Source organism: Cervus elaphus, chromosome 12 (genome assembly GCF_910594005.1).
Source record: "Cervus elaphus chromosome 12, mCerEla1.1, whole genome shotgun sequence".
In the NCBI taxonomy this organism is placed as follows: domain Eukaryota; kingdom Metazoa; phylum Chordata; class Mammalia; order Artiodactyla; family Cervidae; genus Cervus; species Cervus elaphus.
In genome coordinates, this window is record NC_057826.1 from 45,296,737 (window position 1) to 45,323,180 (window position 26,444).

Below are 26,444 nucleotides of genomic sequence, written 5' to 3' on the forward strand. Positions count from 1 at the left end.
TCAGAAAGTATTAAGAAAAGGGTGTGGGAGAAAAAAAAGGGTGTGGAAAATGAGTTGGTACCCAATAACAGAGGGTACCAGAGACAGTGTTAAGAGCTTTCTGTGACTTCTCCCTTCAGACTACTGGGAGAAACCATTTTACTATCTCTTTGTTTGTTAACAGAAGATAAGAAATTGATTGATAATCAAAAATTCTTATTCCTAAGGCAGTCAAGTAAGTGAATAAAGCAGGATAAGGACCATAAAGGAGAGGGAAAGGCACTGCTGCAAACTTGAGAGCTAGTGACTCATGGGCAAGAAACATCTCCATTGCCATGCTGTCTTGTGGGTGCAAGTAGCCAGAGCTTAGTTTTGTAGGAGAAACTGAAGATTTGAAAGTTCAAAACCAGCAAAGTGAATCAGTTATACATATACGTATATCAACACTTCTTTCCCCATATAGGTCATTATAGAGCATTAAGTAGAGTTTCCTATGTTATACAGTATATCATACAGTCTTGATATACAGTATATCATACAGTTTATCATAAAGCTTTACTTTATAATAAATAAAGTCTTAATATCAGACAGTCCTAGTTGTCCAACTTTTTCTTTTTTCAAAGTTATTTTATATATTTTAGAACCTTTTAATTATTTTCATGTGTATGTTTTAATCAACGTCATTTTTTCATACAAAGTAAAGCCTGGGATGGTTTTGATTGCTTTCTTCTCTTGGCTAAGAGTTCCAGTATAATGCCAAGTAAAAATGATAAAAGCAGACATCCTGGCTTTGTTCCTGATACTAGAGGGAAGAGGTTCCTTTCTTGATTAGCTCTGATATTAGCTGTGGGCTTGTAGATGCCACTTTTCCAGTTAAGACAGCCTTCTTCTACTTCCAGTAGGCTGAGTTTTGATCAGAAGTCAATACTGCATTTTGTCTAAGTTTTTACTGCATACTGAGATGATTATCTGATTCTAAATGTCATTTTGAAAAATATACTTGGACAATATTGTTCCATTGTGTTTGTGTTTTTGTTGCTTTCTTATTTTTCATGAGAAATCTGTTGTCTTCTTTGCTTCTTTGTTCCTCTGTACGTGTTATCCCCCACCCCCATGATTGCTTTTAAAGTTTTGTTGTCTTTACTCACCTGTACAATTTGATTATGGTCTTTCATGGTTTAATTTTCTTTGTGTTTCTGGTGCTTAGGGTTTATTGAACTACTTGAGCCCATGAGTCTGAAGTTTTCTTTAAATTTGGAAAAAGTTTGGCCATTATTTCTTCAAATATTCTTTCTGCTTCTGTCTTCTGGAGGTTTCACCTACACATATATAAAGCCTCTTGAAGTTGTCCCACAGACCATGGATGCTCTACCCGCCCCCTCTCCTTCTCTGTATTTCACTTTAAATTATTTCTATTGCTGTGACTTCTTCTTCTGTAATGTCTAATCTACTCTTAATCCAAACCACTGCATTTTTCATCTTAGATGTTTTAGTTTCCACATCAGGAAGTTCAGATTGAGTCTTTGCGTCTTCAGCAACTCTACTTAACTGTTTTAAAAATTAAGATGTATTTGGAGGAGGTGACATTCATAGGAAAATTGAAGAGCCCATGTAGGGATTTCCCAATATACCTTCTACTCCTACACATGCATAGCCTCCCTCTATTATTACCATCTCCCAACAGAGTGTGGGTATATTGTTACATTGATAAAACTACATCGACACAAGATAATCACTCAAAATTCATAGGAGACATAAAATTTCTCATCGTGTTTATATTCTATATATTTGGACAGATGTATAATAACATGTATTCATCATTATGGTATCAGGCACAGTATTTTCACCACCTTAAAAATCCTCTGCTCATCAACTGTTCATTACTCCTCACTCTGCCAATTCTTGACAACTACTGATCTTTTACTGTCTCCAAAATTTTGCCTCTTCTAGGAGGTCCTATTATTTTGAGTTATACAATATGTATCCTTTCCAGATTGACTTTTTTCCATTTAGTAATATACATTTAAGGTTCTGTGTTTTTTTTTTCATGGTTTGATAGCTCATTTCTTTTTTAGCACTGAGTAATATTTGTCTTGATGTACTAGAGTAATATTATCTTGAATTTGTCCATTCACCTTACTGAAGAACATCTTGGTTACTTCAAAGTTTTAACCATTATGAATAATGGTTCATAAAAAACTTATGTCCACATAAAAAAGCTCCTGTAAATAACACAGGTTTTTATGTGGACATAAGTTTTCTGCTCCTTAGGGTAAATGCCAAGGAGTATGATTGCTTGATCATATGGTAAGAATGTGTTTAGTTCAGTAAGAAACTGACAAACTGTCTTCTAAAGTGGCTGTACCCTTTTGCATTCTCACCAGCAGTCAGTAATAGTTCTTCTTGCTCCATATTTGCTCTAGCTTTTGACATTGCCTGCATTTTGAATTTTGGTTGTTCTGATGGGTGTGTAGTGATACTTTGCTGTTGATTTATTAGTACTGTGATTTTCATTTAAGACATTCTTTATGGGATATCTTTTCATTTGCTTATCTGCCATCCTTTTTATTTTCTTTGATGAGGTGTCTGTTAAGGTTTTTGGCCCATTTTTCAATCAAGTTGTTTATTATTATCTAATTTTATTATTTCTTTGAATATTTTGGATAATAGACTTTCACCACAGGTGTGTCTTAAAATACTTTCTCCCCATCTGTGGCTTGTCTTCCCATTCCTCCGATACTGTCCTTCTGTACTTAACTTTCTGATTCATGCAATTATTATGACAGTTGTTTTTATGCCCTTAACTGCCAATTCTATCATCTGTGTCCATCCTTGGTTAGTTTTGATCGATAGATTTTTTTTTTCCTTATTTTGTGTCATGTTTTTCTGCCACTTCATGTGCCTAATGGTTTAAATTGGATAACAGACTTTTTGAATACTGCCTTGTTGGTTGCTGAATACTTTTAACATCCTCTAAATATTCCTGAGCTCTGTTCTGAGATGTAGTTAAGTTACATGAAAACCCTTTAGTTCTTCCGGTCTTGCTTTTAAAATTTATTAAGTGGAAATGAAACAGCACTCAACTTCAGGCTAATTACTCCTCAGTGCTGAAGCAAGACTTTTGCATATCCTCTGCCAACTGACTCATGAATGATAAACTTTTCTTATCTGTGCAGGAGACATAAGCACTACTTCTGGCCTTGGTGAGTGCTGGGCATTGTGACATCTAATTATTTTGAGGATGGCTTCTAACCTGGCCTTTGGTAGTTTTATCACATGCATGCACTTATTACTCAACTGATTGCTCAAGATGAGCCTGTAGCAGATTGGAAGTTGTTTTTTTGTTTTTGTTTTTTTCAGTTCAGTCCTCTTCTTTTTGGTAGCATGGTTTGTGACTCCTAACTGCTTTGGTTTCCTCAGATTTTCAGCTCTGTCTTTCTAACTCAGAGAGTCCAGACGACTCCACCTGGCTTTCCTCTCTTTGCACAGTGGCTTGGAAATTCGCTCAGGGAAGTAAGCTGAAGTAATGGTGAGGCTCACCTTGTTAATTTTGGTTTTTTTTTTTGGTCTTCTTGGAATCACTGTTGACAAATCTTGAGTATATTGAAAAACAATATTTCAAATATTTTGCTCACTTTTTGACTTTTCATGTGAGGGTATATCTCTAGTCCCTGTTACTTCTTCTTGACTAGAATAGAAAGTCTGGAACTTTGAATTTAACTTATTAGCAGAACAAAATAAGAAAGTGTGAGAGCCAACACAGAATATGTGAAACAGGGTGCAACATCTGGATATATGTGATTCGTAGGTTGCCAGTTGCAGTCTATGAAACAAAGCAGCAGTCCCCAACCTTTTAAATAAAGCATCCTTTAATGTTGTGGTATTATGTCGACAGCACTAAACAGACATTACCACAGAAATGCTGTAGTCGAAATAGTCTAGTTTTCTAATCCTGCAAAGGGCCTCCTTTGACAAATCATCTGAGTAATGATACATGCATGCAGTGAGAAAACTGCCCCAAATCAAGATAAGCTCCACCCAAAAGAACTAGATATGACAGCGTCCAGTGCTCATTCATGTCAGGAATAGTGTTTGTCCCCAGGTCAGAAAACGTCATGGTTCATGGGCTGAGTATATTGAAATAGGTAGTTAAAATATGAGTTTTTGATATGCTGATTGGCAGTTTTTTGTGTAATTTACTGTATGCTTGGTTTTCTTTTTGATAAGAGACACCACATACTGGCAACAACAATATATGTATTTTTTAAACAGCCTTCTTTTCAAGGAAGAGGAAATTTAAATTTATTGTACCCTGCTGGTATATATATAGTTATATATATATTTCTTATTTTCACTTTACCATCAATATTTATGAGCTGTAAGTGAAACTATGCTCACAGATATTTTGTTTCTTTCCTTCTAGAATGTAAAATATGAATGTCTAAATTTTCAACAGTAATTAATTTTGTTGCCAGCTACCTGAACGCAAAGATTCCGTTTTTATTACTGATGTTCTGTATCATTGGTTCTAGAAATACTATTTTGAATCTACCTGTGCATGTTTTCATTTGACCATGAAAATGGTGTGGAAATTGCAAATTTATCTTTCTTTATAAGGGACTTTCTTTGGCAGGAGGAAATGAGTTCATGGTGATTTTATGTGCAGATTTTGAAAAATGCATACGTGTCATAGATGAACTCATCCATGCCTCCCACTAACCTGACAGTTCTTCCCTGTGAACTGGAGTGTAAAAACGTGTCCTGAGGTTCTGAAAATAGGATGGCTTATTAATGGTGTGACTTTAGCTTGCATTTGGGGCAATTTGTTTAAATTCTGAACTTTAGCTTTTCTAATATGAAAAGCTGAGATAATACATACTTCATAGGATTGATATATTTCTTGAGATAATATATAGAGAGCTTTTGTTACCTGTTAAGCATATTCAAAATAGCAGTTGTATTATTACAATCATTAACGTTAGTGACATCATATCCTTTGTGCCAAGGATTTAGAGCAAACATAGCAATAATACTTTAACATTGAAAAAGTTCCAGTCTGAATAATGAGACCAAGATTAGTCTGATGAACAAGGTGCTGTAGGAAGGAAGTACTGCTGAAGTAAGAATTTAGAGAATTGAAATTGAGTGAAATACTGAGAGATGGTTTTATCCAACTCCTTCATTTTATTGAAAAAAATCAAAGCTTACACAGGTTATAGTACAGTCAAGTCTACAAAGGAGCCCCCTATTGTGAAATCAAAAATAAGATACAAGTAGAGTACAGAGGTCTGTTTTTACCCACATCCAAATTCTTCCTTCAGAAAAAATGCAATTGATCTGAACCAACAAGGCAGTCACAAGCTGGTAAGACAAAAATGCAAATGAAGTAATTTTTCAATTTTTTTGCTTGAAAGCTTAATTGTTCTCCCACTAATGGCACTTTGATGCCCTCAAGAGATTAATGCCAAGTGATTTCAATTTTAATTCTACCTCTCTTATCGTGGGTTAAAAAGAGAAGTTGGAAATTTTAATCTTCAAAAGACTATGAATGTGTGACTCTAGAATGGGACACTCTGGAGAGTGTTTACAGGGAAAAGAGGCATGACCAGTTAAGCCTTTGCAGAAATGTGGGAGAGTAGGGGTTGTAAATGTGTAATTTTTAAAATATCACATGAGAGTTAATTAAGCTAATATATATAAAAACGCTTTGAAAATGATAATGGTATGTAAATCTAAGGTGTTCATTATCTTTGCTCTTGGATCCTAGTAATTTATGTATTTGATCATTACATAATTAATTATGACATTTTATTTTATTTTCCTGTGCTACAGTTAATGAAATGTTTATGCTTGTCATAAACCATTCCCTCAAGAGGAAAAGGAGTCAGTCTCTCCAGTGGATTCTAGGGAGAAAATGGCAGTATTGTCTGCTCCTTTGAATGAGAAATTTTGTGATTAAGAGACATAGATTATATGTTATATGTTGATACTGTGATTTCTAGAGAACCCTGTAGTTGATCCATGGTGCCTCATTTTTGCTAACATAGGAAATGAAAACAAAATGTCACACTGACTACCTCTTGGAGGGGCAGTAGCAGGCATGTATTAGCTATCTTGTTTTGACTGGTAATAACCATTAGAGTAAAGAGTTAATTTAATAAAGAGTCTAGTCAATGCAATGCCTATGGTTTGGAGAAGGAAATGGCAACCCACTCCAGTGTTTTTGCCTTGAGAATCCCAGGGATGGGGAGCTTGGTGGGCTGCCGTCTGTGGGGTTGCACAGAGTCAGACATGGCTGAAGCAACTTAGCAGCATGGTAGGTGTGTGGACATGCCCTCATTTATTCATGGTGATGTTGAATAGACATGGTAATGGTGTTTAAACATTCTACTCATGTATTGTCTGAACAACCAGCTCCACTTGCTTAGTGGGGTATCAGTTAAATTCTACTTCCATTTCCTTATATGCAAAGCACTATATTGGGTCCATGGGAAGTACTGACTTGAGTAATTACATATTATATTAAAAAAAAAAAAACTCTCTGTACTTAAAGTTTATGAACCTAAGTTCCAGAGCCCTTCTGGATTCAGCATGCTTCTTAACCACCAGGAAATGCCTCAACCTCTTTGAATCTCAGGTTCACAGTGGGTTGTGGTTGTTCAGTTGCTCAGTCTGACTCTTTATGACCCCATGGGCTGTAGCACACCAGGCTTCCTTGTCCTTTGCTATCTCCCAGTTTTTTTCAAACTCATGTCCATTGAATCTGTGATGCCATCTAGTCATCTCATTCTCTGTTGTCCCCTTCTCCTTCTTTCAGTCTTTCCCAGCATCAGAGTCTTTTCCAATGAGTCTGTTCCTTGTATCAGGTGGCCAAAGTGTTGGCACTCCGGTTTCAGTATCAGTCCTTCCAATGAATACTCAGAGTTGATTTCCTTTAGGATGGACTAGTTTGATCCAGTGGACTCTCCAGGGTCTTCTCCAGCTCCACAGTTCAAAAGCATCAATTCTTCGGCACTCAGCTTTCTTTATGGTCCAACTCTCACATTCATATGTGACTAGTTGGAAAAGCCATAGCTTTGACTATACAGACCTTTGTTGGCAAAGTGATGTCTCTGCTTTTCAATATACTAGGTTTGTATATTGTGTCTAGGTTTGTTCACAGTGGGCATTGAGCACAGAAAGTTTTCCCCACCTTGACTCAGTAAAGTTATTGTTATGAAGTAGTATTATACAGAAGCTCCTTTAACCCCGAAGTATCAGAAACTCATAATGCTGTCATTTATAGAGGTGTGATCGCCTTGGCCCTCACAGCATATGCCACCTGTGTTCAATTCACAGCGACCCAGATGGAGCGGCACGCTGAGTGCCTCAGGCCCAGGACTCTCCACCATGTCATGTGCTGCTCAGCCCAGGGCTGAGTATGAATTAAGCATAAACTAATCTCCATAGGAGATAGCATTTAAATACTGCAATCAAATAAAAATGTCTTTAGAGCATGGCCGGTTCATATTTTAAAATGACAGCCTGAATGTAATCAGGGATTTGATGTATTGCCTGGATTACTAGTGCAGGCCTCTTCTGGACTACGTGGGAAGGGAGCATTTCCACAGTCATCTGAGCTGGCTTGCAACGATGGTATCAGCATCAGGAAGTCATTTGTCAAGAAGATAGTCCCACATTTGTCCAAAGCAAGGAGCTTAGTCACAATTTACAGGGTTACAGATTTGTTTGCTAATCATTGTCTTTATTGTGGCACCATGGGGATATATAACCAAAAGAAAAGAAGGAAAGAAAGAAAATAAAGTCACTCAGTCATGTCTGACTTTTTGCGACCCCATGAACTATAGCCTATCAGGCTCCTCTGTCCATGGAATTTTCCAGGCAAGAATACTAGAGTGGGTTGCTATTTCCTTCTCCAGGATATCTTCCCAACCCAGGAATTGAACCTGGGTCTCCTGCATTGTAGGCAGACGCTTTACCATCTGAGCTACCAGGGAAGTCCATATAACCAATATTGCCTTTCATTTGGTAAATATGGTTGAGCCAGTACCCATCTATACACAGCAGAGCTAATAGAATAGCACCTACTTCATGAATGATTTGTACAAGAACTTAAATGTTTGGTAATAAGGAGAGGAGCAGGTATAGAAAGAAGATTGGATGAAATTCAGCGAGATTAGAATTGAGCTTAGAGCCACCAAAAAGAGGATTTATAGTCAACAAACTAAAATTTCAGAACAGGACAGATCCTTGGAGATACTGCTGTGATGTTCTATAGGCTAAGATATAGGGGGCCATGTATTTAGTTTTATAGTGAGGATCAAATAGAATTCAGACAAAATGCCCCAAATATCTAGGGAGTAGGGGATTGCAAACGGCAAGCTCAGAACAATGGGGGCTATTCTGCAGAGATCCCTCTTGGTGAGAAGAAAGGGTCTACATTTAAACTGACCCATAGAAAAGAGATCAGGAGGAAGCAAATGTTATTATGGACACAGAGTGCCCTTGTAGGAATCCAAGAAAAGCCAAACAGTAGAACTCCAAAGGGACAGAAATTATTGTGACCTTTTAGTTTCTTTCTATTTTTCCCTCTGACATTTGTCCATCTCTGCCTGTTTTTCTCCATCTCTGCCCTTCATTATATCCTCCCCCCCCCAACCTCTCCATTTCTGCCCTTATTTCCCTTCTCTCTCTCTGTCTTGCTTTGCCCAGTCTATCACTGTTCCTCCTTCTGTCCTTTGCCCTATCTCCCTTCTTTTCTCACTCCTCTGTACTCTGGTCTCATTGCTGAATAGTACTTGGTCAGTCAGTTCAGTCGTGTCCAACTCTTTGCTACCCCATGGACTATAGCACGCCAGGTTTCCCTGTCCATCACCAACTCCCGAAGCTTGCTCAAACTCGTGTCCATGGAATCGGTGATGCTATCCAACCATAACATACTCTGTCATCCCCTTCTCCTCCTGCCTTCAATCTTTCCCAATATCAGGGTCTTTTCCAATGAGTCAGTTTATCGCATGAGGTGGCCAGAGTATCCGAGCTTCAGCTTCAACATCAGTCCTTTCAATAAACATTCCGGACTGATTTCCTTTAGGATTGACTGGTTTCATCTCCTTGCAGTCCAAGGGACTCTCAAAAGTCTTATCCAATACCACAGTGCAAAGGCATCAATTCTTCAGTGCTCAGCTTTCTTTGTAGTCCAACTCTCACATCCATACATGACTACTGGAAAACCATAGCTTTGACTAGACGGACTTTTGTCGGCAAAGTAATGTCTCTGTTTTTAATATACTGTCTAGGTTAGACATAGCTTTTCTTCAAAGCAGCAAGCATCTTTTAATATCATGGCTGAAGTCACCATCTACAGTGATTTTGGAGCCCAAGAAATAAAGTCTGTCACTCTTTCCATTGGTTCCCCATCTGTTTGCCATGAAGTGATGGGACCAGATGCCATTATCTTTGTTTTTTGAGTGTTGAGTTTTAAGCCAGCTTTTTCACTCTCCTGCTTCACTTTCTTTTTTTTTAATATAATATCATAGTTTTATTTTTCATTATTTGAGAAACATCCATATTCTTTTCTGTAGTGGCTGCACCAATTTACACTTTTACTAACAATGTACAAGTGTTCTTTTTTTCCACATCCTCATCAGTATTTGTTAGCTCTTTTTCTTTTTTTTTTTTTCATTTATTTTTATTAGTTGGAGGATAATTACTTCACAACATTGCAGTGGGTTTTGTCATACATTGAAATGAATTGACATGAATCCTGCTTCACTTTCATCAAGAGGCTCCTTAGTTCTTTGCTTTCTGCCATAAGGATGGTGTCATCTGCATATCTGAGGTCATTGATATTTCTTCCGGCAATCTTGATTCCAGCTTGTGCCTCACCCAGCCTGGCATTTCACATGATGTACTCTACACATAAGTTAAATAAGCAGGGTGACAATATACAGCCTTGACATGCTCCTTTCCCGATTTGGAACCAGTCTGTTGTTCCATGTACAGTTTTAACTGTTGCTTCTTGACCTTCATACAGATTTCTCAGGAGGCAGGTCTGGTATTCCCATCTCTTTAAGAATTTACAGTTAGTTTTGATCCACACAGTCAAAGGCTTTTGCATAGTCAATAAAGTAGAAGTAGATGTTTTTCTGGAACTCTCTTGCTTTTTCGATGATCCAGCAGATGTTGGCAATTTGATATCTGGATCCTCAGCCTTTTCTAAACCGAGCTTGAACATCTGGAAGTTCACAGTTCACATGCTGTTGAAGCCAGGCTTGGAGAATTTTGATCATTACTTTGCTCTCATGTGAGATGAGTGCAATTGGGCAGTATTTTGAGCATTCTTTGGGCTTGCCTTTCTTTGGGATTGGAATGAAAACTGACCTTTCCAGTCCTGTGGCCACTGCTGAGTTTTCCAAATTTGCTGGCTTATTGAGTTCAGCACTTTCACAGCATCATCTTTCAGGATTTGAAATATCTCAACTGGAATTCCATTACCTCCACTAGTTTTGTTCGTAGTGATCCTTCATAAGTTCCACTTGACTTAACATTCCAGGATGTCTAGCTCTAGATAAGTAATCACACCATCATTGTTATCTGGGTCATGAAGATCTGTTTTTTACAGTTGTTCTCTGTATTCTTGCCACCTCTTCTTAATAGCTTCTGCTTCTTTTATGTCCTGACCATTTCTGTTCTTTATTGTGCCCATTTTTGCATGAAAAGCTCCATTTTTATCTCTGATTTTCTTGAAGAGATCTCTAGTCTTTCCCATTCAATTGTTTTCCTCTATTTCTTTGCATTAATCACTGAGGAAGGCTTTCTTATCTCTCCTTGCTATTCTTTGGAACTCCGCATTCAAGTATATCTTTCCTTTTCTCTGTTGCCTTTAGCTTCTCTTTTCTCAACTGTTTGTAAGTCCTCCTCAGATTACCATTTTGCCTTTTTGCATTTCTTTTTCTTGGGGATGGTCTTGATTCCTTTCTCCTGTACAATGTCATGAACCTCCATCCATAGTTCATCAGGCACTCTGTCTATCAGATCTAGTCCCTTAAATCTGTTTCTCACTTCCACTGTATAATCATAAGGGATTTGATTTAGGTCATACCTGAATGGTCTAGTGGTTTTCCCTACTTTCTTCAATTTAAGTCTGAATTTGGCAATAAGGAGTTCATGATCTTAGCACAGTCAGCTCCTGGACTTGTTTTTGCTGACTGTATAGAGTTTTTCCATCTTTGGTTGCAAAGAATATAATTAATCTGATTTTGGTTTTGACCATCTGGTGAGGTCCATGTGTAGAGTCTTCTCTTGTGTTGTTGGATGTGTTTTCTGTGACCAGTGCATTCTCTGGCAAAACTCTGTTAGCCTTTTCCCTGCTTCATTTTGTACTCCAGGGCCATATTGCCTGTTATTCCAGGTATCTCTTGACTTCCTACTTTTTCATTCTAGTTCTCTATGATAAAAAGAATATCTTTTTTTGCTGTTAGTTCTAGAAGTTCTTGTAGTGCTTCATAGACCCATTCAACTTCAGCTTCTTCAGCATTACTAGCTAGGGCATAGACTTGCATTACTGTAATATTGAATGGTTTGTCTTGGAAATGAACAGAGGTCATTCTGTCATTTTTGAGATTGCACCCAAGTACTGCATTTCAGACTCTTGTTGACTATGATGGCTACTCCATTTCTTCTAAAGGATTCTTGCCCACAATAGTAGATATATGGTCATCTGAATTAAATTCACCTATCCCAGTTCATTTTAGTTCACTGATTCCTAAAATGTCGATGTTCACTCTTGCCATGTCCTGTTCAACCATTTCTAATTTACCTTGATTCATGGACCTAACATTCCAGGTTCCTATGCAATATTGTTCTTTACAGCATCGGACTTTACTTCATCACCAGTCACATCCACAACTGAGCGTTGTTTTCACTGTGGCTCCAGCTCTTCATTCTTTCTGGAGTTATTTCTCCAGTGATCTCCGGTAGCATATTGGGCACATACAGACCTGGGAAGTTCATCTTTTTGTGTCCTTTTTGCCTTTTCATACTGTTCATGGGGTTCTCAAGGCAAGAATACTGAAATGGTTCACCATTCCCTTCTCCAGTGGATCACGTTTGTCTGAACTCTCCACCGTGACCTGTCTAGCTTGGGTGGCCCTACACAGCATGGCTCATAGTTTCATTGAGTTAGACAAGGCTGTGTCAGTAAGTTTTCATTAAATAGCTTTCATGTGGTTCTTAATAGCCTTGGTCCTAACATCCTGTGTCTCCCACTTCTAGTACTCAGAGTTTGCTGTCTATACAAGTCATATTGGTCTCCTGGTGACTAATTTGAGCCTATGGATTGAGTCAATTCCCTCTAAGTAAAATATATCTAGTAAAGGCAGATGGAATCTAGATTTATGTAGCATTTTCAAGACTCAAGCAGTACAGCCAGTCAACCTCTATTTGATTCATCTGCTTGCCCCCTGGATGTGTCCCACTTGTGGACCAACAATTTTGAAGGCAGACAGAAGAGATCCACATGGTTGGGCTAACTGCAGCCACACTGGAAGCATGCAGCTCTCTACTGACCTAGAACCCTACAACAGTAAGTCCAGCTTCCCAGGCATTTCTGTGTGCGTTAGTATCAGCTCCAACCATCTTTAGAAAAATAATTCATTCAGTGAACATTATGTGTGAGTCACTCTCCTAGGTGCTACAGACACTGAGATAAATATGAACAACAAATCTAATTATGTCCCATCTGTTTATTTTTAGTTTTATTTTCATTACTCTAGGTGAATCAAAAAGGTCCTCCTACCATTTTTTTTTTTTTTTCCTCCTACCATTTTTATCAGAGTGTTCTGCCTTTGTTTTCCTCTAAGAGTTGTATAGTATCTAGACTTAAGGTTTCACAGGTGGTGCAGTTGGTTAAGAATTCACCTGCTGTTGCAGGAGACACAAGAGATATGGGTTTGATCCCTGGGTCAGGAAGATCTCATGCAGGGGAAATGGCAACCCACTCCACTATTGTTTCCTGGAAAATTCCATGGACAGAAAAGCCTTGCCTTCTTTGTCAGAGATTAGGTGACATCATGTGGGTTTATCTCTGGACTTTTTGTGTCCTGTTCCATTGATCGATATGTATGTTTTTGTACCAGAATCATACTGTTTTGATTACTGTAGCTTTGCAGTGTAGTCTGAAGTCAGAACACATGATTCTTCCAGCTCCATTTTTCTTTCTCAAGGTTGCTTTTGCTATTTGGGATCTTTTGTGTTTCTATACAAACTAATTTTTTTTTTCTTATGCTGTGAAAAATGCGTTGGTAAGTTGACAGGGATTGCATTCAAACTGTAGATTACTTTGGGTAGTGCAGTCATTTTAACAATACTGATTCTTCCAATCCAAGAACATGGTATATATCTCTCCATCTGTTTGTGCCATCTCTGATTTCTTTCATCAGTATTTTGTAGTTTCATAAGTACAGGTTTTTTTCCTCCTTATGTAGGTTTATCTCTAATATCTTATACTGTTTGATGCAATGGCAAATGGAATTGGTTCCTTAATTCCTGTTTCTGATATTTTGTTGTTAGTGTATAGAAATGCAAGGTATTTCTGTGTCTTAATTTTGTATCCTGAAACTTTGCCAAATTTGTTGATGAGCTCTGGAAGTTTTCTGGTAGTGTCTTTAGGGTTTTCTATATGTAGTATCATATCATGTATAAAAATGCAAACTGCATACAGCAGCAGTTTTACTACTTCCTTTCCAGTTTGGATTTCCTTAATTTATTTTTCTTCTGTGATTGCTATGGCTAGGGCTGCCAAAGCTATATTCAGTAAAAGTGGAGAGAGTGAACATCCTTATCTTATTCCTGATCTTAGAGGAAATGCTTTCAGTGTTTCACCATTGAGAATGATGTTGCTTTGGGTTTGTCATATATAGCCTTTATTATGTTGAGGTGTGTTCCCTCTATGCCCACTTTCTGGAGAGTTTCTTTTTTTAAATCATAATTGGGTATTGAATGTAGTATATATCTTTATTACATTCATTCTACCAGTGATAATATACCACTTCACACACAGTGTAAGAACTTTACAAAAGTACACTCCCTGTTGTTTCTTCCAGACCTTTATGCTATTATGGCCAAGTATTAGCCAGGATGTGGAGGAACTGGAATTACTTTATTGCCATTGAGAAAATAAAGTGGTATAATTACTTGAGATATAACTGACATACAAGTAACTGCATATATTTCAAATGTATAATTTATTAGGTTTTGGCATCTGTTTTCATTCATGTAACCACACCACCACAATCAATATAACTGGAACATCCATCACCTCCAAAAATTTTCCTGGACTTCTTTCCCATCACATTCCCCTATTATTTCCCTTTATTGAAACCCTCTCCCCTGGCCAACCACTGATTTGATGTCTTATATAATTAGTTTGCATTTTTATAATTTTATATAAATGGATTTATATTGCACATACTCTTATTTTTCCCTGAATTCTTTCACTCAACATAATTATTTTGAGATCTACCTAAGTCACTGTATACACCAATATAGTACATTTCTTTCCATACAAGAGTATTTCAGTCTATGCATATGAAACTCGTATATTAATGAATGCTTGGGTTTTTTTCAGTATTTAGCTATTATAAACAGAGCAGCTATGAAAGCTTATGAGTAACTCCTCAAATGGGCATATGCTTTCAAGAAAGAAATAGTTTTCTCAAGTTGTGTGTAATCACACCATTGTGGTTATCTGGGTCATTAAGATCTTTTTTGTATAGCTCTTTTTTGTATTCTTGAAGTTATAAGTAGTAGAGCCAAAAGCAGAGATTCTACCTGCCCTCCCCCCCACCCCGCCCACCTGATTGCTTGACTCTCTTACTCAGGCCTTCTGGAAGATCTAATTGGTACATAATAATGTTATAAATTTTCCATAGCTACTCATTGATTTCTGTATAAAAAGTCATTACTCAAAATTAAAGCAATATGCCATCTTAGCAAGTCTACTTGCAGTGACAGGTTTCCTTGGTAGTTATACTACACTTTAGAGCACTTTTGATAAAGTCCTTGATGATTTTCATGCCTGTTTTATATAAATGTTAGTGTTGTTTTCCAACCTAAGTATTGAGTTATTTGATGGTGAGGACCTCCTAAAATAATGTTAAATATATAGTAAGCCTAAAAATCTGTTTAATGGTTATTTCCAAATGATAACTTCTAAAGTGAATTTCTTACCAGTGAGTGTGTCTATAAATGTTTATAACATGTCTTTAAATATTTATAGACATAAATGTTTATTTGCACTATTGTTTCACCCTTATTTTTCCCTCCTTCCTCTCCATTGGGAAATATTAATTTTCCCAAGAAATTCCAAAGCTATGTCTTTCTTCTCTGTGTCAATAATTTGAGCATTATTTGGTGAATTCAGGTATTTACTTTTTTTTAGCATCACCAGTATGTGTTTTCCTTTCAAAGGAACCCTTGCCAATGCAGCTTGTCTTCATGATGTGTTTTTTACTTTCAGTTTTATGTCTCTGCCTAATAACTTTTAAATACAGTTGGATTTGAAGGGATAGTAAAGGGGACAAACTGTGTTTTAACTTATTTAAAGCCTTGAAATAATCAGTAGAATAACATTTTGAGCTTTTACTATGACCCAGTTTTGACAGAGCTAAGGGTAAAATTAAGAAAACACAGGATGGAAAATTACCACTAACTCTGAGGGGACATTTAGCATATCTTCTTGTTAGAAGATGATATATAATCCCTTTTTGATATTATAGATTTACTATTTTATGAAACCTTACTATTATAAAATAATTAAGTTCATATGTTGGGATAATTCCATCAAAAATGAGACACTATATATTTTTCCTTAATATATATATTTTATTGAAGTGTAGTTGACTTACAGTGTTTCAGATGCACAGCAAGGTGATTCAGCTGTATATACACACATATGTAATTTTTAAGATTATTTTCTGTTATATGTTATTATAAGATATTGAATATATTTCTATGTGCTATACAGTAAACCTTTGTTGCTTGTTGCATATATATTTTTAAATTAAAAATCTAGCATTATATTCATAATAAGTCAAACAAGTGAAATAAAATGTCAAATTTTTTTGTTAGGCAAAAATTCATAAGTTTTCTAAAATATATATATTATACATATTTATATATCAGTATATAAAAGCTTTTCTACTACTCTTGATAAAGGCTTAAGAAAGAATATTAAAAAAGATGGAGAAAGTGGTAAATATAAACCTAATTAAATGGGGTCACTGAATATGAAATAGAAAAAGTGAAACAAACTAGATAAAAGTAAAAGATCATTATTTAGTCGAGTCGTTTTTAAAGATAGCTTCTCATTAGAAACCTATTTGGGACTCTGGAGAAAAAAAAGAAATACCTGGGCATTTGTATTTTTCAAAACATTTCAGCATAATTCTGATATGCATCTGAATTTTAAAAAGTGATTACAGGTTTTTCTGTTGTAGTTTTGGTGATACAGTTCTCTTATTTTTCTGTTGACCAATCATGATACAGTGATATTAAGTGAGTAATAGTTACATAATCACAATAGTGAAAGATGTTTATCAGTTTTCACAATCAGTAGGCAGACTAAAAATAAAAAATAATTACAACTGCAAGCCATAATGGCAACATGATTACCCTAACAGTATAGACTGCATACAATTTGGAGGGGGTCAAGCAGAGTTACGTGGAAATTGAAAGTGCCTGCATTGCACATGTTTTCATCCGCCTAGCTAGTTTGTGTCTTTTAGTTGGTTCATTTGATCCTATTACTGTTTTCTTAATTGTTTTAGGTTTATTTTCTGTAGGTCTTTTCCTTCTCTTATGTTTCTTGCCTTGAGAAGTTCCTTTAGCATTTGCTGTAAAGCTGGTTTGGTAGTGCTGAATTCTCTTAACTTTTGCTTGTCTGAAAAGCTTTTGATTTCTCCATAATTTCTGAAACAGAGTCTTGCTGGGTAGAGTATTCTTGGTTGTAGGCTCTTCCCTTTCATCACTTTACATATATCATGCCATTCCCTTCTGGCTTGTAGAGTATCTGTTGAGAAATCAGCTGATAGCCTGATGGGAATTCCCTTGAAAGTTACTTGCCATTTTTCCCTTATTGCTTTTAATATTTTATCCTTGCCTTTAATTTTTGTCAGTTTGATTACTGTGTGTCTTGGGGCATTCCTCCTTGGGTTTATCCTTCCTGGGACTCTGTACTTCCTGGACTTGGTTGACTGTTTCCTTTCCCATGTTAAGGAAGCTTTCAGCTATTATCTCTTCAAATATTTTCTCTAGGATCAATGCCATTATCCAGTGACTACAATTTAGTAATCTTGAATATCTTTGTTATTTAGTTCTTTTATTTGCCTTCTTATACCACCATCACTAATTTCTTCAGTATCTTGATTATTGATCAGACTAGGTTTTATAAATGCACTCATTTTTTAATCTCATAGAATTTTTTGTACTTGCCAAGTACAAAGTAGATTTTCAGTTAGGACATAAACAAGATTTTGTTATATGGAGCTAGTAGTTATGGCTAGATCAAGCCACGTGAAATTTCTGATAATTTTTTTGACCTATAAAAATTATAATTTCATATGGTTCAGCCTACACTAATATCTTCTTTTGAAATTAATTATATCTGAATAATCAGTTATACATCTATATCATCTGGAACATAGTGTTTTTTATACTTTTTTTGACTTAAGCTATGTTTGTAGTTGATTCATTTCCCAGGTGACCCAGTGGTAAAGAATCTGCCTGCCAATGCAGGAGACTCAGAAGACATGGGTTCAATCCCTGAGTCAGGGAGACCCGCCTGGAGATGGAAATGGCAATCCACTCCAATATTCTTGCCTGGAAAATTGCATGGACAGAGATGCCTGGCAAACCACAGTCCACTGGGTCACAAAGAGTCGGATATGACTGAGCATGAGCATGCGCGTGCCTGCACGCACACATAGTTGATTAAATTGGATCCTTTTGAACGTCTGAAAATATTCAAATGGATGTTTTTTAATGTAAAGTTTTGGCCAAATGTTCACAATTAAGTAGATCCAAATCTAATTTTCAAGACATTTGAGTTTATGTTTTAATGATGAAAGGTTGTTACTATAATGAGGACCAAAGTCAAAGTAACAGAGGTGCTGTCGAGTGGCTTCTTGTGGTATTTCTTTTCTTTTTGAATTGCATCTCTTTGTATTTTCCATAACCTCCAGCCAAAGAATCCAGAGAGGTCTGACGTATACCCAAGATAACTGTTTATGAGTTCTTAAGCTCAATTGTTGTATTCCCGATAATTGGTTGAGCTTAGATTTAAGTGGAAAAGTTATTTGGAAGGCAGCCTTTCCTAAATTTCTTCTCTTTTTTTTAGCAATGCCTTGGTCATTTGTGCAGAAGTCTTCCACAAGCGTGTGCACTGTTGCTGTGTTGCTGATGTTTGGATTGAGAGGGATATTAGCTAATAGTATTTACCTTTATGATCACTGCTTCTGCTTTGAGTGTGGTATTCAGATAAGGTCTTATCAGGCAGTTGGTATAACTTCAGTTTGCTGCTGACTTTCCAATTATTGCTCCAGAGTTCCTCTAGAGAATAGCAGTTGTTCTTTTCTAGCAAAGAGTGAAGGGGAGAATTTAAGAGAAAGGTTACTTAAGTGCCTGTAAAAATTCATGCTGACTGATTCTGTTCTCTTGCCAGGGACAAATTCTGGCTATTTATTTTAACCCTTTGTCTCTGGCAAGAAATAATCATAAGCTCTTTAGAGGTCTCTTTGGAGGAAGGAATTTTTCATTTTTTTTTTTCCTCCTTTTCAATTGAACTGGTGTGGGAAAGAGGAAAATATTGCACACATATTGTATATACATATGTCATTCATATATAAAAGATGTGCTTCCTAAAAGTCATTATAATATGAGAAAGTATATTTAAATTTTCTGATTAGCAAAGATTGAAAAGTGATAGTATTCAATACTAATGAATGTATAGAGAAACAGCTATAAGTGTAAGCACATATATGCTTTCTGCAGAATATTTTAGTAATGTGTGTATATGTTAGTTGCTCAGTCATTTCCAACTCTTTGAAACTGCATGGACTGCAGCCTACCAGGCTCTTCTGTCCATGGAGTTTTCTAGGCAAGAATACTGGAGTGGGTAGCCATTCCCTTCTCCAAGCCATCTTTCCAATACAGGGATCGAACCTGGGTCTCCTATTTTGCAAGCAGATATACAGATATGTGTAACTGACATAATTTCCAAACTAAAAAATCCACTGTTAATAATTTCTCAGACTAGAATATTTTTACAGTAGCACTACAGTAGTATATTGGAAGCCACTTAAATAGCCATCTACTATCTACTATAGGGGATGAATTCAATTAGGATACAGCATATAATTGAATATATCATATAATCATTAAAAAGAATGATGTACATGTGTATATGTCAGGATGGACACAATTTATAAAGGTACTAAATGGTGTGTGGAGTATGATCTTGCATTTGTAAAATTAAATGTAATTATATAGATCAAGTATCAAACCTTTTAAAGGTTAAAAACTAACATTAACAATATATTTCCATTAAAATATTGACAGTAACATTCAATGAGTGAAGTAGGGCACTGAATACAGTGTGATATAAATTGTTCTTATTGCAGTGGAAATTGGTAGAGGATGCTCCGTCTTTGTGAAAAAACAATATAGTTTTAAAAGTTTTAAAGCATCCATGTATGTATACAGAGTGGCTATATAACAGTAATGATAACAAAATGGTTCATATTTTAAAGCACTGTTATCTTTTCAAAGCACTTTTATACTCATAAATTTTCTTTCCAAATCACTCATTGTGTTATTACAAAAAATATTTATTATTCTCTATCAGTTTCCTTTCCTCAAATAAGGAAATTAAATGATACACTCTAAAAAAATGCTTTTAGCATTAAAGAGTTTTATCTATGACAATGCAAATGTTAAGAGCTGTCAGGGAAGGACAAGCCAATGCTAAAAGGAGTACGAGAGAGAAGCAAAGAAATACTTTGAATTAAGCAACATATTTCTTTATGGCATTTTCTACATGAGTTTAGCATATATGCTGGTCATTTACCTGTTAGCTATAACATTTATTCCCTGCAATGTCTTTGGCATGCTCTTTATGTCAGGGAACTGAACTCTGAAGGCCAGATTTCCCTGCCGACTAGATTTGGCTGTGAGAAAGCATTGCCGTAAGATCAAAGGTGGGCGAATGGAAAAGCCAGAGCATGTTTTTTCGTTCCCTCTCTGCCTTGCAGAGCATCAACATAATGCCTGAGTCTCTTCCATGTTTCGGTCTCCTGCTGGATGGGACTTTCCTCTGTGGTTTCAGTTCCTATCTATCTTTTCCCCCTTGTGTGAACCTTTCCACTGTTGGTGGGAATGCAAAATGGTGCAGCTGCTATGGAAAAGTTTGGAATTTACTCAAAAATTTGAAAATAAAACTAGCATATAATTCAGCAATCTGACTTCTGGGCATATATCCAAAAGAATTGAAATCAGAATCTCAAGGAGTTATTAGTACTTCCACATTCAGTGTTATTCACAATAGCCAGGATGTGGAGACAGCCTCACTGTCCAACGACAGGTGAGTGAATGAAGAAAATGTGATGTGTGCATACAATGTGATGTTAGTCATCCTTACAAAGGAAGGAAATTCTACAATATGTGTAGGAAGGATGAACTTTAAGGTGTTATGCTAAGCCAGTTACAAAAAGACAAATACTGCATTATTCCACTTTTATGAGATATCTGAAATAGTAACAGAATCATAGACCAAAATGATAGTTTTGGAGGCTATAGAGAGTGAGAAATGGGAGTTTACTAATCAACAGGCACAGAGTTTCAAATAAGTAAGAGAAGTTTGAGGATCTGCTATACACTGTGTACTTACACCCAACAATACTGTTCAGTTCAGTTCAGTTGCTGAGTCGTGTCCAACTCTGCAACCCCATGAATCACAGCACGCCAGGCCTCCCTGTCCATCAGCAACTCCCAGAGTCCACCCAAACCCACGTCCATCCAGTCGGTGATGCCATCCAGCCATCTCATTTTCTGTCATCCCCTTCTCCTCCTGTCTCCAATCCCCCCCAATATCAGGGTCTTTTCCAATGAGTCAACTCTTCACATGAGGTAGCCAAAGTATTGGAGTTTCAGCTTCAGCATCAGTCCTTCCCATGAATACCCAGGACTGATTTCCTTTAAGATGGACTGGTTGGATCTCCTTGCAGTCCAAGGGACTCTCAGGAGTCTTCTCCAACACCACAGTTCAAAAGCATCAATTTTTTGGTACTCAGCTTTCTTCACAGTCCAACTCTCACATCCATACATGACCACTGGAAAAACCATAGCCTTGACTGGACGGACCTTTGTTGGCAAAGTAATGTCACTGCTTTTTAATACGCTATCTAGGTTGGTCATAACTTTCCTTCCAAGGAGTAAGCATCTTTTATTTTCATGGCTGCAGTCACCATCTGCACTGATTTTGGAGCCCAAAAAAATAAAGTCTGACACTGTTTCCCCATCTGTTTGCCATGAAGTGATGGGACCAGATGCCATGATCTTAGTTTTCTGATTGTTGAGCTTTAAGCCACCTTTTTCACTCTCCTCTTTCCCTTTCATCAAGAGGCTTTTTAGTTCCTCTTCACTTTCTGCCATAAGGGTGGTGTCCTCTGCATATCTGAGGTTATTGATATTTCTCCCGGCAATCTTGATTCCAGCTTGTGCTTCTTCCAGCCCAGCATTTCTCATGATGTACTCTGCATATAAGTTAAATAAGCAGGGTGACAATATACAGCCTGGACGTACTCCTTTTCCTATTTGGAACCAGTTTGTTGTTCCATGTTCACTTCTAACTGTTGCTTCCTGACCTGCATACAGGTTTCTCAAGAGGCAGGTCAGGTGGTCTGGTATTCCCACCTCTTTCAGAATTTTCCACAGTTTATTGTGATCCACACGGTCAAAGGCTTTGGCATAGTCAGTAAAGTAGAAATAGATGTTTTTCTGGAATTCTCTTGCTTTTTCGATGATCCAGCAGATGATGGCAACAATACTGTACCTTACCCTTAAAATTTTGTTGAGGAGAAAAAAAAAAATCTAATTCCCTAGTGGCTCAGTGGTAAAGAATCCACCTTCAGTGCAGAAGACATGGAGACATGGGTTCACTCCCTGAGTTGTGAAGATACCCTGGAGAAGGAAATAGCAACCCACTCTGGTATTCTTGCCTTGGTAATCTCGTGGACAGAGGATCCTGATGGGCTACAGTCCATGGAGTCGCTAAAGAGTCGGACATGACTGAGTGGCTACTGTTATTGAAATACTCCGGTACTATCATAAAGACAGACGTATAGATCAATGGAAAAAGAAGAGAGACCCCTGATAAAAATTTTCATCTAAAACACTTTTAGTAGTTGAATAAAATTTTACTATATCAGTATGCATCAAGTATTTAATTTTCAGTGTTTTGATAATTAGGCTAACTAAAATTTTCCCTATTTTAGAAATTTGCAGTAACTTGTCCTTTGCTATTAAAGCAAAATATATGTTTGAATTATGTAATTAGCTATATTAGTTAGCTAGTCTAGTTAAAGCCTTCTAAGTGCCCAGCATAGTTCTGTTTTTTATATATTTAATCATGTTTAAAAGGTTATTATTGATGTTCTATAATAGTTTTATAGATTGGCCTTGAAGGCCCAATGTAATCACATAACTTGCCTAAAACCATATTGCTAGTAAGTGGCTCAAATGGAGTTTAAATCAGGGAGATCTTTTTTTCAAGTTGGTTATGTTATTACTCCATTATGGCTATGAACATTGGCTTGAAAGTAAAATGAATAAGACAACTTATCATATAAATCATAGACCTTGGGATATCAGAGGTAGAGTAAGACAACCATAAAGCAATGGCAACATATGCTGTTCCGGCTCATTACAGTTACATTATCTTTTGCCCTAGGTGAGTGATGATACTTTCATGATTATCTGGGTCATGGGGATCTTTTTTGTATAGTTATTCTTTTCTTGCCACCTCCTGTTAATATCTTTTGCTTCTGTTATGTCCGTACCATTTCTGTCCTTTATTGTGCCCATCTTTGCATGAAATTTTCCCTTGGTATCTCTAATTTTCTTGAAGAGATCTCTAGTCTTTCCCATTCTATTGTTTTCCTCTATTTCTTTGCATTGATCACTAAGGAAGACTTTCTTATCTCTCCTTGCTATTCTTTGGAACTCTGCATTCAAATGGATATATCTTTCCTTTTCTCCTTTGCTTTTGGCTTCCCTTCTTTTCACAGCTATTTGTAAGGCCTCTTCAGACAACCATTTTGCTTTTTTGCATTTCTTTTTCTTGGGGATGGTCTTGATCCCTGCCTCCTATACAGTGTCAGGAACCTCTGTCCATAGTTCATCAGGCACTGTGTCTATCAGATCTAATCCCTTGAATCTATTTGTCACTTCCACTGTATAATAGTAAGGGATTGATTTAGGTCATACTTGAATGATCTTCAGGTTTTCCCTACTTTCTTCAATTTAAGTCTGAATTTGGCAATAAGGAGAAGCATCGCTATGAACAAAGCTAGTGGAGGTGATGGAATTCCAGTTGAGCTATTTCAAAACCTAAAAGATGATACTGTGAAAGTGCTGCACTCAATATGCCAGCAAATTTGGAAAACTCAGCAGTGGCCACAGGACTGGAAAAAGTCAGTTTTCATTCCAGTCCCAAAGAAAGGCAATGCCAAGAATGCTCAAACTACTGCACAGTTGCTCTCATCTCACACGCTAGTAAAGTGAAAGTGAAGTTGCTCAGTCATGTCTGACTCTTTGCAGCCACGTGGACTGTAGCCCACCAGGCTCCTCTGTCCATGGGATTCTCCAGGCAAGAATACTGGAGTGGGTTGCCATTTCCTTCTCCAGGGGATCTTCTCGACATAGGGATTGAACCCAGGTCTCCCACATTGCAGGCAGACACTTTAACCTCTGAGCCACAAGGGAAGCCTCACACATGCTAGTAAAGTAGTGCTCAAAATTCTCCATGCCAGGCTTCAATAGTATGTGAACCGTAAACTTCCAGATGTTCAAGCTGGATATTTTTTTTCATTTATTTTTATTAGTTGAAGGCTAATTACAATATTGTAGTGGTTTTTGTCATACATTGACATGAATCAGCCATGGATTTACAAGTGTTAAAGGCAGAGGAACCAGAGATCAAATTGCCAACATCTGCTGGATCATTGAAAAAGCAAGAGAGTTCCAGAAAAACATCTACTTCTACTTTTTTGACTATGCCAAAGCCTTTGACTGTGTGCATCACAACAAACTGTGGAAAATTCTTCAAGAGATGGGAACAACAGACCACCTGACCTGCCTCTTGATAAATCTGTATGCAGGTCAGGAAGCAACAGTTAGAACTGGAAATGGAAAAACAGACTGGTTCCAAATAGGGAAAGGAGTACATCAAGGCTGTATATTGTCACCCTGCCTATTTAACTTATATGCAGAGTACATCATGAGAAACGCTGGGCTGGATGATGCACAAGCTGGAATCAACATTGCTGCAGGAAATATCAATAACCTCAGATATGCAGATGATACCACCCTTATGGCAGAAAGTGAAGAACTAAAAAGCCTCCTGATGAAAGTGAAAGAGGAGAGTGAAAAAGTTGGCTTAAAACTCAATATTCAAAAAACTAAGATCATGGCACCTGGTCCCATCACTTCATGGCAAATAGATGGGGAAACAATGAAAAGAATGACAGACTTTATTTTGGGAAGCTCCAATAAGACTGCAGATGGTGACTGTAGCCATGAAATTAAAAGATGCTTGCTCCTTGGAAGAAAATTTATGATTAACTTAGACGGCATATTAAAAAGCAGAGACATTACTTTGCCAGCAAAGGTCCATCTAGTCAAAGCTTTGGTTTTTCCAGTATTCATGTATGGATGTGAGAGTTAGACTATAAAGAAAGCTGAGCACTGAAGAATTGATGCTTTTGAACTGTGGTGTTGGAGAAGACTCCTGAGAGTCCCTTGGACTGCAAGGAGATCCAACCAGTCCATCATAAAGGAGATCAGTCCTGAATATTCATTGGAAGGGCTGATGCTGAAGCTGAAACTCCAATACTTTGGCTACCTGATGCGAAGAGCTGACTCATTTGGAAAGACCCTGATGGTGGGAAAGATTGAAGGCAGGAGGAGAAGGGAACGACAGAGGATGAGATGGTTGGATGGCATCACCAACTCACTGGGTATGAGTTTGAGTAAACTCTGGGAGTTGGTTATGGACAGAGAAGCCTGGCATGCTGCAGTCTATGGGGTCACAAAGAGTCAGACAAGACTGAGCCACTGAACTGAACTGACTATCTTTTGCCCTACAGATCATTGACACGCAGTTTCTTTATCTTTGGACAATTTAAAACAAAATGCATGTCACCATTTAAAGAAAAGTCAGATTTAGAAAGATAATGCCTTGAATCCAATGTCCAATAAATGTCAAACATTTTTCCAAAGTGAATCTTTTCCCCAACGTCAAACACATGGTTAATTTTCAGCTATACCAGTAGCCACTAATTGGAATATGCACGTTTGTAATAGTTAAAATAATAAAGAAGAGTATGATTTCTTTGACCAATGATATTTTCTTATATTTTTGGTAAATTATTTTTTTCATATCTAATTGCTCTAGTGCTAGGGACTGGAAAAAAATGTTTTTTAGGGAATTTTCATACAGAGGTGATCTTTAATCAGGTATTGAGAGGCAGGTAGATGTTCATCAGGTAGAGGACTAGGGAAAAGACATCCTTGCCCTATGAAACACAACGAAAAAAATGTCTGAGCTGGTAAAATGTATGGTGAACCAAGGGAGGTGGTGAGTAGAAACCACCCTTATTGCACAAAATCTTATACTCACACTCATTTATGTTTCTCCTAATTTTTGAGACAGTAATTTGATCCTTCTGTTTTCTATATATGTCGTTGCTTTTTTTAAAAATTATATTTGGCATATAAATTTAAGGAACAGCAGGTTGATTTGATACATGTATACTATAATATGGTTGCCATTGTAGCATTAACTAGCTCCTCTATCACATATCATGATTATCATTACCTTTTTGTCATGGGTATAATTAAGATCTAATCTAAGCAGATTTGATGATTATAATATAATATCATTGCCTGTATTCATTATACTGTGCGTTCGATCTTTAGGACTCATTTAGCTACTATTTTGTACTCTTAAATATCATCTCTCCTATTTCCCCATCTTCTAGATCCCTGGTAAGCACTATTCTTTCTAGTTTGTTTTCTAGATTTCACATATAAGTGATCTTATGGACCTTTCTGTTTTCTGATCTCTATCCCTAAGTGGTCTCTCTCTTCACAGCAAAATAGACACGAAGAATTTTTCTCAATAAGCAAATTTC

At 37.0% G+C, this 26,444-nt stretch overlaps 1 protein-coding gene and 1 non-coding gene across 6 annotated transcripts in view; one reads left to right on the forward strand and one right to left on the reverse strand.

The window, feature by feature from the left end:
• Window positions 1-26,444, forward strand: part of UNC13C (unc-13 homolog C) — a 647,876-nt gene that overhangs the window by 298,149 nt on the left and 323,283 nt on the right. The window lies entirely within an intron of this gene.
• On the reverse strand, window positions 7,905-7,976 carry TRNAC-ACA. Its single transcript has one exon. It is a non-coding gene; the product is annotated as a tRNA-Cys (tRNA).